Here is a 16,567-nt window from a genome sequence, read left to right as displayed (position 1 = left end):
AAAGTGCTATGTGGACAATGCAGAGGTGGCAAGTGCTAAATAGACAGTGAGATGGAGAGAAGTGCTGCACAAACCACGAGATGGAAAAAGTGCTGCACAAACCCCAAGATGGAGATAAGTGCTGGACAGGCAGTGACGAGGTGAGAAGTGCTGCAAAGACAGATGGTGAGAGTTACGTGCTAATTGTGAGATGGGAAGGGCTGCTGCACAGTGAGATGGAGAGATGTGCTGTCTAAACGATGAGCTGGAGAGAGGTGATGCGCCAACCGTAAGATGAGAGAAGTGGTGCACAGACAGAGAGATGAGAGAAGTGCTGTGCGGACAGTGAGATGGGGTGGATTGATGCACAGACAGTGAGATGGAGGAATGTGCTGTGCAGTGATACAGGAAGAAGTGCTGAACAGATGGCGAGATGCTGCACCAACAGTGAAATGGAGAGAAGTGCTGTGCAGCCAGTGAGGTGGTGAGAAGTGCTGTACCAAAAGTGAAATGGAAAGAAGAGTTACATAGACAAAGAGATGGAGAGAACTGATGTGTCGACAGTGAGATGAGGAGAGCTACAGCACAGACAGCAAGATGGAGAGAAGTGCTGCGCAGACACTGAGATGTGGAGAAGTGCTGCAGACTGTGAGATGGAGAGATGCTGCAGAAAGTGAGGTGGAGAGAAGTGCTGCACAGAAAGAGAGATGGGCAGAAGTTCTGTGCAAACAGTGCAGTGGAGAGAAGAGGTCCATAATACTGGCTACACTGAGATTGAAGAGAAGTGCTGCTGTGACATGTAAGATGGAGAGAAGTGCTGCACAGACATGCAACATGAAGAGAAGTGATGTGCAAACATTTAAGGGCCTGATTCACAAATGTAACTTACAGTTTTGAGTAATATTCACTTTTGAGTAAGTTTACTACTTTTCGGCTATTCACAAAAGCCGAGTGTACATTTACTCCAAAAGAGAAACTTACATGTCTCCACCAAACTGAAGGGCTTGGGGAGGTTATCAAAGTGCAGGGGCTATTCACAAATGTAGCTTACACTTTGCAGTAATTTACAAATGTAATTTCCTCTTAGACGTTTGAGTAACTTTACACTTAGAGTTTGTGAATAGGCAAAATAAGTACATTTACTCAAAAGTGTAAGTTACCTTTGTGGATCAGGCCCGTACGAGGGATAGAAGTACTGAGTAGTCATGTAAGAGGGATAGGGGTGCTGCGTCCGTAGTGAATTAGTAGAATTGCTCCACTGAGTGAACTTCCTGTCAGACACACAGCAAAATCCAGGTCTTGTCATCATTCAGTCTTCACATCCTTGTTTCATCCTGACCTTGATCTGCAGGTACATCAAATGGAGTCTTATAACATCAGGCTGAATATTCACCAGCATCCTAAAATTCAACTTCACCTCACGGACTACCTGTGAAAATACAAGTTTAAATGGGCCCATCCTGTAAAAAACAAACAGACGAAAGACAAGAACTCCCAGGAAGCCCACGGAGTATTTCCCTCGAGTCGGATTCCACCACACGCATTGAATATATGTGCTGAAGGTGGGGCAAAGCAAGCTGTAGATTTAAGCTGACTCAACTCTGTAGAGCAAGGCTCGTTGTTAAAGTTCTGACTGTTAACTTTACTCTAGTGAGAGGAACAACTTTTTTATTTGAGCATCACTGAGTTAATCTACAAGTAAACATCCTCCCCCGAAGTACCATAAGACATCTCTGCCTTGCACAGAAGGTCAGAAGAGCATGAGATGTGAGATGCAGGTGACCTTGGAGGGTTCAATGCTAGGAGCTATCTTCCCAGAACGTGAGGCCCTAAAAATACTACCTAATGAGTAGGCTGGGGTGGAATTTTAATTATGCCGGAGTAATTGGAGTAAATATTGTAACTTTGTGTTTCTCTTTGATGCAGAATCAACAATAATTACGTAATTACTCCTCTTTGTGTAATTTGGGAGGAAAAATCTGCCTGCTTGCTATTCGTGTTCTGTGGCATTTAGCGCTATGTCTTAAAGCAAAAATGCATCCACGCATCCATTTTAGACAGAAGGGTGCATTTTGTACTAAGAAAATATTGCTAAATGCAGAGAGTAAGTTAGCAAATTCCAAGAGCACATTCAGCGAGTGCAAGCTGCTGCTCGTACTCCCTATTTGAGTTCTGTGCTTTCCGTGCTCTTTCTTAGCATGAAAATGCCCCCTCGCATCCAAAATGAATGTAAGATGACATTTTTTGCTCCAAAAATAGCACTAAAAGCAGAATAATTCTTCTTGCATAATTCCACGTAACTTTGCAAAATTCACAGGTAATTCCACATGATTATGCTACAAGGAATTACACATGTTATGCCCACCCCTACTAATGGTGTGATCAGTTGAGTGTCTTAGTTCAAATATTCTTCATCAATGAGTCACATGAAACTACCCAATCCAGAGTATTGCCTTTGGAATGGATACTTGTCCTCACATGTTGAAGCAAACCCATCTCACACAAGAGTTCAGAAACATTTAAACCAGTTTTATCATCTTATTTCTTAAACAATAGTCTGAAGTCACCTTGATCGGAACATTATTATCCAGCAATAACCGTAGTAAATGAAATTGAAGAACTTCTGTTTTAAACACACTTGTGGAATCAAAAGGATGGTAAGTTAGTACAGCAAGAATTTATTCTAAACAGGGCTGTGATGAGCCTCTCGGGCTCTCCTATACTTTGTTGCCCTTGGTGTGGCGAGGACTTGAGTTCCAGTTAAAATGTTATAAAATAAAGGGGGGCCGGACCCTTGTGGTTCTTCTGCACCGATAATTAATAACTCTCTGTCACAGTGTTTATTCAGTGCTAAGTGGGACTGACCCTGGGCACGACAATTATCTCCTCAACCCTCTTCATTGGCGACGAGACAGAGCGCCATCCATGCCACCCGGTGCACATCACCTGGGGGGTGCATTGGCTTGCCGCAGCTCCTCCGCAATGCGACCTGCTCCTCCTGCCGACCACCACGTGAGCACGGCATCCATCGGTGGCTCGCAGGCACCAGATCGGCGTCACACCACTCCCGCGTTAAGGCGACAGCCTGCACCGGCCCGCGTGCAACGTGCCCTGCCAGTGGCCGGCATCAGCACACAAAGGCCTGACCCTCGCACACATACCCTTGGCCGCTGGCGTGTGGTCTGAGGCGAAGAGCGGAGGTGTGCCACTTCAGTGAGACGGTGTTGGGAACGCCAGGACCCCGGGGTTGCCCGGCCAACTGCCTGGGGTGTCATGCGGCTTCATCGAGGGAGCACTCCCTCGGGCATGACGATCCGGCCGCACAGTGAAAGACCCTCACAGGCCCATTCAAGTCTGGAGTGGCCCATGTGGTCCTAAATCGCCTGCACCCTCACGAGGTACCGACCAAGGATCAAAGTAACTGGGACTGATCAACCTCACTGCAGAAAGTGGGAAAGGGACATTTAGGGTGAGCAAGCGTGTCGGTGTGCCCACCAGCACATAGGTGAAAAAGGATCTGCCCCTCAAGACCAAGAAAAGAAAAGAAATTTAAAGGTGGGAAGGATAAAAGAGTATGGGGTGTCAAGCCAGGCCCCAGCTTTGAACCAAGAGCTCACCGCCTAATGCAGACCAACAGCCCAGAGTACAACCCGCAAACGCATTTGTCGGTCACTGCATTACCCCCATTTAGCCAGCTAGCAGACCCAACCACAGCCGCGGTGGTGCCTCTGGCTCGGCAGGCTAAGGCACTGCATTCTAGCCATGCGAGAGACTGATGGAGCTGTGCAAAGGTCCCTTATGCTGCACTTTGGGGGGCGACAACTTTACGATTTATTTGAGACATTGCCAAACACTGGCAATGATGACAACTTCGACACAGCGGTTGAGTCCCTCAACAGTTATTTCAATCCGCAGCTTAACCCGGACTATGAGAGTTTTAAGCTGAGGCAGACCCAACAAACTGCCACAGAGTCGGTGGACATGTTTTACGCGTGACTGCGCAAGCTGACGAGCACCTGCACAGGCAACAACCAACATGAGGAGATAAGAGCAAAGATAATACAGGGATGCTGTACTACGCAAGCTGATCTTGCGTCAACACAGCATATCACTCTACAAAATACTCATCCTTGCAAGGTCACACAAACTCCACAGTAGTCGGTCGGATGACATGCCGGCCGTACTGGTGCGGTCTGCTCCGGCACAGGGACCAACAAAACTGAGCTCAATGAAAGAAGAAGAAGTCGACGCCATACAGGGATGCCAAAACCCACTGTGACCGTCTCAACTCCAAGAGTAGAGGAGAGAAGCTGTGGAAACTGCAACCTCAACCACCGAACACCTGGAGTGTGCCCTGAGAAAGGGAAAAGCTGGTCCAAATGCGGTAAGCCTAACCATTTTGCCAAGGTCTGCCGGGAAAGACGGCCTAGACAAGGAACTACATCGGCAAGAAGGGTGACAGTGAGGCAAGTAACGCCAGCTGAAGATGCAGGGGCAGCAGCAGACAACTACCCAAGCGCTATCCCCTACGATGAGGATGAGGACATATTCGTCATTTTGTTTGCTGATAGATCAGGCCAGAGGCGGTGACCGCAACCCATGTGTACCATAACTATTAACAGCACGCCGGTGACCGCGCTTATTGACACAGGGGAGTCAGTAAACGTCATCGACATGGAACAGTACAGCCAGACATCTCCCCCACCCGAACTCAAACTGTGCTGCACCAAGTTATATGCCTATGGGGGCGTAGACCCGCTCCCCCTGCAAGGGGCCATCATGGGCAGCGACTGCCACTCGACACACGCCAAAATCCATGTGGCGGAAGGCAAGAAGGGGGCCCTCCTAGGATGCCACACTGCAGAAGACTTGGAGCTAGTGTTTTTCACTCGCCAAGTGCACAACTCCCACGCAGAATCGGTGTTGGCGGACTTCCCAGAACTCTTCCGAGGGCTAGGAAAGCTGAAGGGGAAACAATCCCACCTGCACGTCGACCCACCAATAAGACTCATGGCTCTGAGGCATAGGTGGGTGCCTTTCCACCTGAGTCCCCAGGTGGAACGAGAACTACAGACCCTCGAGGAGCAAGGGGACATTGAGAAGGTGATTGGCCCAACGCCCTGGGTATCGCCTCTCATCATCGCCCCAAAGCAGAACAGCCTGGTGCCATTTGCCTGTGTGTGGACATGCGGCTACCCAAAGGCGCCATTAAGCAGGAATGCCACATCACACCCACCATGGACGACATTATTGCAGACCTCAATGGGGCCCAATGGTTCTCCAAGTTAGACTTATACTCGGGATACCACCAGCTGGAGCTAACCCTGGAGAGCTGCAACAACACCAAGTTCTCGAACCATGTGGGATTTTGGAGCTACTGGCGACTCAGCTTCAGGGTTTCCTCAGCAGTGGTGACTTCCAGAATGCCATCTGGGAGACGCTGTCGGGGTTGGTCAGTGTCATCAACCTGAGTGATGACATCTTAATATTCTCCAACACCTTAGAGGAGCACCACAAACACCTGCGGACCATGCTTCAGCGAGAGTCAGAAGCCGGTCTAACTTTGCACAAAAAGAAATGCACCTTTCATCGCAACTCCATCAATTTCTTTGGCTACATCTTTTCGAGGGAGGGGCTGAAGGTTGATCCCAAGAAAGTAGACGCCATCTGAGGGGCATCCGTACCTCGCAACTCCACCGAGGTCAGGAGTTTCTTTGGTATGGCAACGTACTGTGGGAAATTCATTCCCAATCTGGCCACCCTAGCCGAACCTCTTTGGCGTCTCACAAAGATCAATACCCCCTGGGAGTGGAGCCCTGAGGCGAACAAGGCGTTCCAGACTGTTAAAAAGGCGCTTTCAGACACGGTGACCATGGCATACTTTCACCTGCGAAAGAGAACCGAGGTGGTGGTGGATGCCAGCCCCTTTGGGTTGGGTGCCATGCTGTTACAGGAACAGGGTCACCAGCAGTGGACGCCAGTGGCCGACGCAAGCAGGGCTCTCTCAGCAACGGAGATCAGGTATGTGCAGGTTCAGTGGGAAGCGCTTGCCATCAGCTGGGCCTGCCAGCATTTTAATTTATATTTATGTGGACACGAATTTAAGGTGGTCACTGACCACAAGCCACTGGTGTCCCTCTTTGCGGGCACCGCCAGACTTGCCCCGCCGAGAATCGAAAGGTGTGCAGTGCTCCTCCAGCCCTACCAATTCCAGGTCATCTAGCGGCCAGGGGACAACAACCCTGTGGACTACTTGTCACATCACCCTCCTCAGCCACGTTTGCGGGAAGAAGAACAAGAGGAGGGTGATGGATGGATGGAGAGCTTTGTGAGCATGATAGTGAACATGGCATGTCCCACAGCGCTGATGGTACCAGAAATCACTGATGTTTCTTGTGGGGATGCCATTATCGGCCGAGCCAAAGAGGCTTTGGCAAATCAGACATGGAAGCATTTCCTGGACAAGACAAAAGCTTTTGACTCAGAAGAGCGCAAGGGTATGCAGCGGATCTGGAAGGTGAGGTCGGATCTCTCGGTGAGTCCGGAAGGCCTCCAGGTCAGGGGACAGCATGTGGTGATACCCCAACGTCTGCAGAACTGAGTGATGGAGCTGGCGCACCAGGGACAGAAAGGAACCGCGAATACCAAAGCCCGTCTACGGGGCAAGGTATGGTTCCTCGGAATGGACACTATGGTGGATGAACTGGTGAGAAGATGCCACCCGTGTGTCATCACCGCCCAAGACTCTGTTCCTGCTCCTGTGGCAACTGAGTCACCCAGCACCCAACCTTGGTCCCAAATAAGCCTGGATTTTGGTAGTTTCCCTGATGGCAGGTTGACAGCTGTGATGATAGACTCATACACCCAGTTCCCCATGGTGGAGCTGGTGGTGCCCATGGCATTTGAGCACATTTGTCCTGCGCTGGAGAAGATGTTCGCCCTCCTGGGTTTGCCTGACGAGATACAAACAGACAATTGTCCTCTATTCCACAGCCAGGAGCTTCAGGGCTATCTACGCTCACTGGCCATATCCCATCGGTGAATCACCTCTCAATGGCCCCAGGCAAACGGGGATGTTGAAAGATTCATGAGGACCCTGAACCGCGCCCTGCGAATTGGGGTAGATCAACAAGAGGACGCGGAGAGGTGCCTACAAACGTTCCTTAGGGCCTATCGGCAAACGCCCCACAGCACCATAGGGTGCGCCCGGCAGTTTTGATGTTTTGGCTGCCTCCCTGCGACTGCATCCCGGAGGGCGCCTCGTGGCGGCCCACTGCCCTGGATGTGTCCAATACACAGCAGAAGCGAGAACGGACGAATGCCAGAGCCAGCGAAAAGAGGAGGGTGAAGCACCCAAACCTGAATGTGGGAGAGTCAGTTATTCTGAAAGACCTACATCCAGGGTGGAAATTCCGGTCACCCTATGAGCCTGACGTCTCGAGGGTGGAGAAGATCGAAGGGACAATGATCACTACCAGCAGTGGGGGACGATATGTGACCCGGAACCTTTCGTGATTCTGGAGAGTGGAGCCTCGGGGGGTGGATCCTGAGGTCTGCCTCAAAGAGGAAAGTTGTGAAGAGCACTATGGGGGCGATCATTCGCAACTGAGGTCTCCTGATGGGTGTCGACCGGGGGTTGAAGGCATTCCCAAAGTGACCCCGAAAGGTCCTTTTCCCCTGACCCTGAGACCCAGAGAGGGCCTGGGCTGGCCGGGAGAAACAGAAGATACAACCTTCTGCCCAATCTGATCCCCAGCCAAAGGCTGAAAGACTTCATCTGCAAAGTGGCATGCTTACCTGGTGGTGATTCTTCTGCACCGATACCTAATAACTCTATGTCGCAGTGTTTATTCAGCGCTAAGCAGACCTGACCATAGGCGCGACTATTACCCCCTCACCCCTCCACAAGTGGCTTAGGCAAAGGGGGGGTCGTTAAGCAGGGCCAGGCCATGCCATTTGCTGAGTTGGCCCCCTAAATGTGAAGTACAGTTTAGCTGTCGGAAGTTTACATATTTTGTGTGAGTCTTTGTTCATGCGGGTCATATGCAGATCAGATCTGAGTCTTGCATTTGTTCGGCGAATGCAGCTCTATGGCAACTGTGCTGTTACAAATTAAATTGTCTGTTGCTGCACCTCTAGCACCCAGCACGTTGCTGGGGTAGTTTACTGGGAGTGTTGTGGTAGGTGATTGGAGCATCATCACGCTTCTGGCGTAGTTTACTGGGAGTGTTGTGGTAGGTGATTGGAGCATCATCACGCTTCTGGCGTAGTTTACTTGGAGTGTTGTGGTAGGTGATTGGAGCATCATCACGCCTGACGTTTGGCCTGGGCTCAAAGTTGGTTTTGTTCAGCTGCTGTGTATGGCGCACAACTGCCTGCTGGAACAGTGCACTGGAAGAGAGAAACAGACATCCAAGCATTGAAAGTCTTATCTGTCACAGAACATACCATCACTTTTTGGGACAGCAGTCTGAATTTAGGCTGGAGATGTAATGGAAATGACGAGCACGAGAGGAACAAATACAGTCAGGTATGAATGAGTGCCGTGTAAAACATTGTAGTTTGGAGACACGTTAGGAAAAACAATCTCACGCTATCTAAACACCTCTTAGTGACATATTTACAAGGCCCTATCACCACCTTGTGCCGCTCTAGCATCATTTTTTTTACGCTAAGCCGGTGTTAAGGTGGCCTGTTCCAGGCATAATATATTCAAGAGGGGTGTTCCGACGCAGGAAGGCCCAAATAAATGACGCAGTGAAATTTACAACATTTCACTGCACCATTTTTTCTGTCATTTTTAACACCTGCTCAGAGCAGGCATTAAAATGACACACCCATTTTAATCAATTGGCCTCCCTGTGCTTTGCTGCACTAGTGTCAACATTTTTCCTGCTAGTGCAGCAAAGTGCCACAATAGCATCAAACATTTTCATTCAATTGTCCTAACAATCGCCATGGTGCGTCATATTGTACATACAAAGGTGTTGTTAGGTGAGGCAGGGACGACGAAACAAAAGTGGCGCATTGGGACCAATGCACCATTTTCTTGTAAATATGTCCCTTTGTGTTTGATGCGTTCAGCCGAAAGAGTAAAAATGGTGAAATCCATAACATTTGATCCAATCTAGACACGCTTTTGTTGCAGCAGACATATTAAAACAGGTACTGAGAGTAAATAAGAAGTTTGCAGTCACAGAGAGAAATCAAGATTTGCAGCTTTTCCCAGCAAAAAACAGAATTGGTTCTTCAAACTAATGTATGTTATGTTCAAATCTGATGTTATCCACACACAAAGAAAGAAAGAAAGGTAGGGTCCACAGTGCGATGGAACACCATACTAGTAAAGCCCCAGTGCTGGCAGGCTCAGCATTGATGATCACCTGTTGGTTTATGATCAAAGTTTCCTTTGCGTTTTTTTGGTTGTCCGTTACACTGTGCTTATATCTTAATAAGTCTGTTTCTGGGTTGGGAGTCAGTGGTAAAGTTATGCCATGCATACATCAGCCACTCCAAGCTTTTTACCAACAGTCCCTCCCTTGCTTTCTGGGATTTGGAGTTCAGCTTTTGGAGATGATTTCACATTTGTGCTTAGAGTTATTAAAACTGTACAGTTTTGATTTGGTGATAACACACTAATTTGTGACTTTCTGTAAAATAATTTTTGTTTTATACTGTTTTACTTTGGTACAGCTGCTTCCTTTTGGTCTCTATGTGGCATCAAGTTAAAAATCTCACATTGAGGAGAACAACATTTGGCTCTAGCAGAACTGAGAAGCCCAGAGAGTATTACATTAAAAGTACAGACCACATGCATTGAAAAGTTCACATTTGAAACATTATTTAAAAATATTAGGTTTAAATATTAGGTTTAACTGCATAGTATAACAGGCATTTGCAATGTGGTAAATTTTGCATTAGCTTGAGTTAGAGCTATTGGCATTGTAAATTTATAACTGGACTTTTCTTGCCAAATAAACTGGTCAACCCTGCCTCATAATTTCATCTTTTCCTGCCATATAATTCCAGTGGCACGCAAAAATCAAACAATGTGAAAAAAAAGTAAATCACGTTCAAGAAGCGACAAAACAGACTTAGACACTACAGTATTTTATAAAGTAGTAGGTGGTTTTCTATAAATACACACACATAAAATATATACACTTCAATCATATTAATTCATACACACACAGGAGAGTATGCGGTCACAGAAAGTTTACCGACAATGATGGTTCAAACAGATGTACTGCCATGCTTCCTCCAAATGCATTAGTTGCTCATTTAAAAATATACTTGATCCATTTACGCAGAAGATACAGTAAGTGTTACAACACCCACCGGAATTACCCCCTGAAAATGGTACAAAGGGCTTCCACAGGAATAAGACAGAAAGCATTAGCTGACATGCGAAACAATGAAGACAGTGGGGTAACACAAGGCGATCTGAGCAGAATTACTGGAAATAAACAAACACAAGTTGGCTTGCAGCCAAGCCTCTGCCCTTGCCATTGGGCTACAAAGATTATTTTGGAGTCTCCAAACAAAACAAGCCCTTGAGCAGAGATGAGAAGATGACTGCACTACCTTGAGTTGTGTGAACATCTGAACAGAAATTGGAAAATAAGCCTGGAAAAGTATAATTTTTTTATATTAACAGAATGAAAGGTCTTGCAAGCATTCTTGCCTCACATTTCAACAAAGCTCTAATGAGGTTAACTATAACGGAGCAGCCTGAGAAGATTTATGGCCCCACTAAAAGGGATAAGCAATGCCCTCTGTGAGGAGGACGGGAGGGGCCCTGGAGAGACTCCAGATACCAGGCTCTGCAAGTTTCATGTCATTGCTTCTGGCTAGGCTACATTGTACAAGAAAGGACACTGGGCAGTGGTAAAATAACCTTAAAAATTGAAGCCTAGGAGCTACCTTTTATTAAAGATTTAGGCGGTCATTCCTACCTTGGCGGGCGGCGGTCGCCGCCCGCCTGGCGGGAACCGCCAGAAGACCGTACCGCAGTCAAAAGACCGCAGCGGTCATTCTGACTTTCCCGCTGGGCTGGCGGGCGACCGCCAAAAGGCCGCCCGCCCGCCCAGCGGGAAAGCACCAGCAACGAGGAAGCCGGCTCCGAATGGAGCCGGCGGAGTTGCTGGTGTGCGACGGGTGCAGTTGCACCCGTCGCGATTTTCAGTGTCTGCCAAGCAGACACTGAAAATCAATGTGGGGCCCTGCTAGGGGGCCCCACGACACCCGTTCCCGCCAGCCTGGTTCTGGCGGTGAAAACCGCCAGAACCAGGCTGGCGGGAAGGGGGTCGGAATCCCCATGGCGGCGCCGTGGAGGATTCACAGGGGCAGCGGGAAGCCGGCGGGAAACCGCCGGCTTCCCTTTTCTGACCGCGGCTTTACCGCCGCGGTCAGAATAGCCCCAGAAGCACCGCCAGCCTGTTGGCGGTGCTTCCTCCGTCCCCTACCCTGGCGGTCTCGGACCGCCAGGGTAGGAATGACCCCCTTAATGATGGAGCAAATGTTCCAGGAGCCAGAAGAGGACAGCACTGGAATAAAGCCAAAACAAATGTCAGCGACATTGGAGGAGGTGGGAGGAACAGAATGCTGCAATAAAACTCATGCAGCTACCAGCCTAAAACACCTACAGTGAAAAGGCAGCAACAAAGAAATGCCAAAGTAGTCAGTCACAGCAACTGATAAAGAAACCAAAGTGGAATAATACAATAGTGGGTCACTGCTCTGAAACAGAAAAAGGAGGGAGAAAACAGCAGAACTGACCACTAGAGAGCAATAATTGTAAAAGTACACTTCAACCAACAAATGAAATTGCTTTAAGCCATAAGAAGTATACTAAAAGTATACACAACGTCAAATGCTTACACTCGACCTAAAAAACAAGTTTGAATAATGTGAGGAGAATGTTAAAATGGCATTAATAATGTGACATTATGTTTAGGTGAGGTAACATAAAAATAGAGGAAAATATATTTTCAACAATTAAGGGACAAAGGAGTACTTTTTAGTGGGCTAGAGAAGGGCCCTTTCTTTTCATGTTTGGTTTTCCTAAAATAAGTATTAGAGCAGATAAGGAAAGGTAGTAAGACGGTAGCCCCATTTTCAGCATGATGAGCTATTATCAAGGAGGTTATGGATGTGGACTCTACTGCCTGATTCAGGGTAGAGTCCCACTCCTTTTGCAATGGTCATTGAGGGACATCAGTAAAAGTTTACAGAATTAGTAAAGAAGAAAATATATTTTCTTCAAAGGATTGCATTCATTTCAGACTAAACGTTTCTTATGGTTAGTTTCTGTAAGAAATCGCATTGTTATTTTGGGTAGGCAGTTCTCCACCTCATGGAATAATCACATCTCTCATCAGGGTGAACCCTTAAAGTCACTATATTAACCTGAGCAAAACTTCCTGGTGGCTATGGCACAAAGCAGATAGACGTATCCGAATGCAATGTGTAAAGTACTTATGCAGCACTACAACAGTAATGAAGTCAATTTATATAGTCAAAACCCCAAGCAATAAAAATCCCAAACTGAATAAGAAGAATACAGGAACATTTGATAAACAAAATGGCACTAAAATGACAAAAATCCAGTAAGGAGAACCACAGATGTGAATTTATTACATTTTAAGTAGAAATTGTGCCAAAAAAGTAAAGCACCAATGATAATCAATGGTTGTGGTAAACCGAGACCAAGGTACAGATTCAAGCTGACTGTGATAAAGCCTAGGTATGATACAGTTGAAAGTCTGGAAGTCAAAAAGTTTGAATATGTTTCTAAGTTCCCCTGGTCTGGAGAAAACGTTTTCAAAAGTTTCCATACTTTCTTCTGCTGCTCAAACAACCAGGGGAATACACTTCTAAAGATCCTCAGGAGCTTAGGGGAGATACTTAGAGACTCAGAGGGTCTCAGGCAGAGGCCTTTGTCAGGGTACATTCTAGTGCCATTGCCACTGGTCATGTGGGTACTACTTCCCGAAAAAGGCCTCTTGCAGCATTTTGCCTCCCTGTAGCCACAGAGTAGGTCAACCAGCAGATTCTTGGAGTCCACTTCTTTGTCTTTTGTATAAAGAGGAGCACATGGAGTCCTTCAAAGCTCCTCTCAGGTCACAGAAAGAAGGTCCAGGTCACTTTTATGTTTCCACAGACCTACAAAGTGTTCTCTCAAGGTGTTGTGGGGTGCCACATTTACCTCTTGCACAAGCTAGTGGGTAGAGGGGTGGCTCCTGGGCACTCCCTAACCACTGGGTAGGGTTCCTCATGGAATCCTACCCACATCTTCAGTAGTTCTTGTTTGCTTTATGGCAACTAGGCCTGTAATGCCACGTGTTAGGGCATCTTCAGCCTCACCATGGGCCATATGTACAAAATCATTTTCCCGTAGACACAGAATGGATAAAACCCGTTGATATATCTGGTCCTAAATTTGGGCTCTGGGGGCTGTGGGCTTGTAGATCACTAGTGCCCTCCCACATCTATTAACAAAATTCAGGTTGAAGCGGTCATTGTACCCACAAAAATCCCAGAGACAGATGTTTGGTAGGACAAAAGCAGGTACCTTCAACAATCAAACTGGGGATACACAAGACTTGTCCTGGTGAGCGCCTGTCATGTTCTGTGATTGAGCTGAGGGCAAAGGGAGCAGCAGCAAGATGGTGTGACAGGCTGGAGGCGGCAGCCGCTAAAGTTTGATATTACCAGGAGCCCGTGCAGACCTAAGGATGCGTGGCTGGATCGGTTGGATTTTTTCACCATTTCCCCCTGATCCAGCCTACTCTACCGGCCATACCACGGTCGCTGCCACAAGAAACTACTGTTACTGGCAGCGCGGCTCTTGGTTGCGGCGTGTGACTCACGGTTCACAGTGGCCTGCACCTTGTACATAGTGTGGAGCACAACAGAAAAGCAAGGGAAAAGCACGCGGGAAGGAGAAAGACTCCGGATCGGCACTATTCGCCGCCAATTGAGGAAGAGCTGGCAGTAAGAGGGAGCAAGGCCGGCAGTGGTAGGGAAGCACTTAGAACGCCCTTCATTCCATTCTGAGACTATGCACTTACACTTTTCAGTGCAGTCCTTGCACCTTTTGAGGGTGAAGAAAAGTGATTAAGAGGTGTGTGAGAGGCTGTGAAAAGTTTTGCTATACTTGATTTTTTTGAGTCAGTAGTCGGCAGCACTGGATAGAAGTTCTTGTGCAACTAGTTAAAAAACAACAACAATTGTAAGACTCTCCCCTCCACTCAGGGTTACAGGCAGGTCAACGGGCTTTCTCTTCTCTCACCCTCTTGGGACCTTCTCATGATTAAGGAGCTTGGTGCAACCTGTTCATTATCACTAGATCTTTAGATCCATACATTTATGAATCTACCCACACGGGCTGAACTGAGAGGAGCAGAAAGCTGACTGGGGTTGCAGCACACTGCGGGCAGGCATTAGCCCTCCCCAATAGATGGAGGAGTCCTGAGGTGCGGTGGAAGCAGCCTTATTAATTTAGGTGAGGCTTGCAGCCCTCTAATGATCTATCAAGCATCCCCTATTTCCTGAGGGTGAGGCAAAGAACAATGAGGCGTATGGCACAGGACAAAACCCCCAAATTACGTATTGTAAGCAAAACCTCAAAACTAGAAGTAAGAAACAGATCGGATCCTCTCAAGAAGCTAAAGCCCTTCCTACACAGAGGCAGAGTATGCACTTAGAAGATTCACCTCTTGACTTGGGCCCATCATTGAAGACGAGGGCACCTTCTACGGGCAACCCTACAGAGCAAGACTCACTCCAGTCAGAAGCCAGGCCACCTAATCAGTGCCAGCGAATGTCATCCTCAATCCCTTAGCAAGCTAGCCCCATTAAGACACTGCAGGACCATCAGACCTCTCATGACACCTCCAATCCCCTCAGCTCTATGAACCCTCAGAGGGTACAGGTCTATCCCTTGTTTACAATGAGTAACCCAAAAAGCGCCACAAGAGAGGTCATCGTGCCAGGGCAGCTCTCGCACCCGGTGGATCAGACAATAAGTGTGATTACAAACCTTTGGATCCCCTGCCACAAACACAAACCGCCAGCTCTCAAGCAATCATCATGGTGTCCGCAGCAACAGAAGATCCAGTATTGGTGTCTTTATGTGGCCTTATGGAGGTCCCGACCCCTTCAGCTTTTATGTCCCCACTCAAGGCAACATGGGAGAAACCAACAGTGGAAACCATACTCAACTAGATCCTGAGCAAGCTAAGGGGTTAAAAAATTTCCCAAGACGAGGCTCAAAGGAGTACTAACGAGAAGCTAGGTGAAATAAGTACCAGCATTCAGCAGCTTGCTTCCCAGGTGACCCAGGTCAAACAAAGAGTATCAGCTCTAGAGGACCTAGCCAACAGGCACTGAAATAAGTATATTGCGACTCCAGTCAGAGTTTTAAGAGCTCCAGATCAAAATAGACGATTTTGAGAATAGGCCCCACTGCTCTAACTTGAGATTTGTGGGAGGTTTGGAAAATCTTGAAATGGGATCCACAGTAACTCAAGTCATCTCGGACCTGGTTTTGTAGCATATCTTCCCAGAAGAAACACCCCAAAGTTTCAATTTATCGATTATGTGGGCCCATCGGGTGTCCGCAGTTAGGTCTTCCAACGCCAGATTCCCTCGTATGGTCCTGGTAAATTTCAGGGATTTCAGAATCAAAGAACAAATCCCCTCACATGCCATTGAAGTCAAAAGCTACAACTCTTCAGAGAAAAATGCTTCATTCTAGAACTTCACAGGCCTATCCATCAAGGCTGCACGTCGTCAGAAGGAGTTTCAGGAACTAATTGGCAAATTTAAAAGCCAAGGGCACCAGCAGAAATCAACAGCAATCAAAGCTCAAAGTTTTACACAAGGGACGAGCCCATATTTTTCATTCAGTGGTGCCTACAGAGGACTTTCTGCAGGTGATGATAGAAGGTGGAGGCCACTCCTTCCATTAAAACCAACAAATACTTAGAAGGATGCAGGAATTTCCCCCCTCCCTTTTTTTAAGGTTATGGACGAATTGCTACAAGAATAGCAACCTCAAATGTACTGTGTACGAGTGAAGTATTGTACTGTGTAAGAGAGGGCCCGGGATGAACTAGCAGCATCCTTCCTGACTTTAGGGGGCTTTTAGTGGTGTCTGCATGGGAATTGGCGATGCCGTACTTTAAGCTATGGGGAAGTGGATATGTAATTATGTTTTTTTTTTTTTGCATAGGGTCTTTGAATTTGGAAGGTCAGCTGCTACTGCCCCTCTGAAGAAGCCTCAGGAGTGCTATGCCACAGTACTCGAATCACCTGGGGGTGTTGGTGGGTAAGGGCACATTGGAGGGGGACTGCTGTGGGAGAAGGGCACTTAGGTTTCTCTAGCCTGGCTGTTAAACACAGACCTCAAGGCAGTCACTGCCACTCAGACCAATTCTGGTGCTGCTTTCATGCTAGGTTTTGCATGAAAGCAGCACCAGGATTGCTGGGGAGCCTGTGCTGGTGTCCTAGCAGTGAATGCTGGGACACCAGAAGCAGAGGAGCGTGAGGCGGCAGAAGGAGGCAGGGATGGAGGCAAGATAAG

This window comes from Pleurodeles waltl, chromosome 4_2, assembly GCF_031143425.1.
Source record: "Pleurodeles waltl isolate 20211129_DDA chromosome 4_2, aPleWal1.hap1.20221129, whole genome shotgun sequence".
Taxonomy (NCBI): Eukaryota; Metazoa; Chordata; class Amphibia; order Caudata; family Salamandridae; genus Pleurodeles; species Pleurodeles waltl.
Note: the sequence above shows the minus strand (reverse complement) of the source record.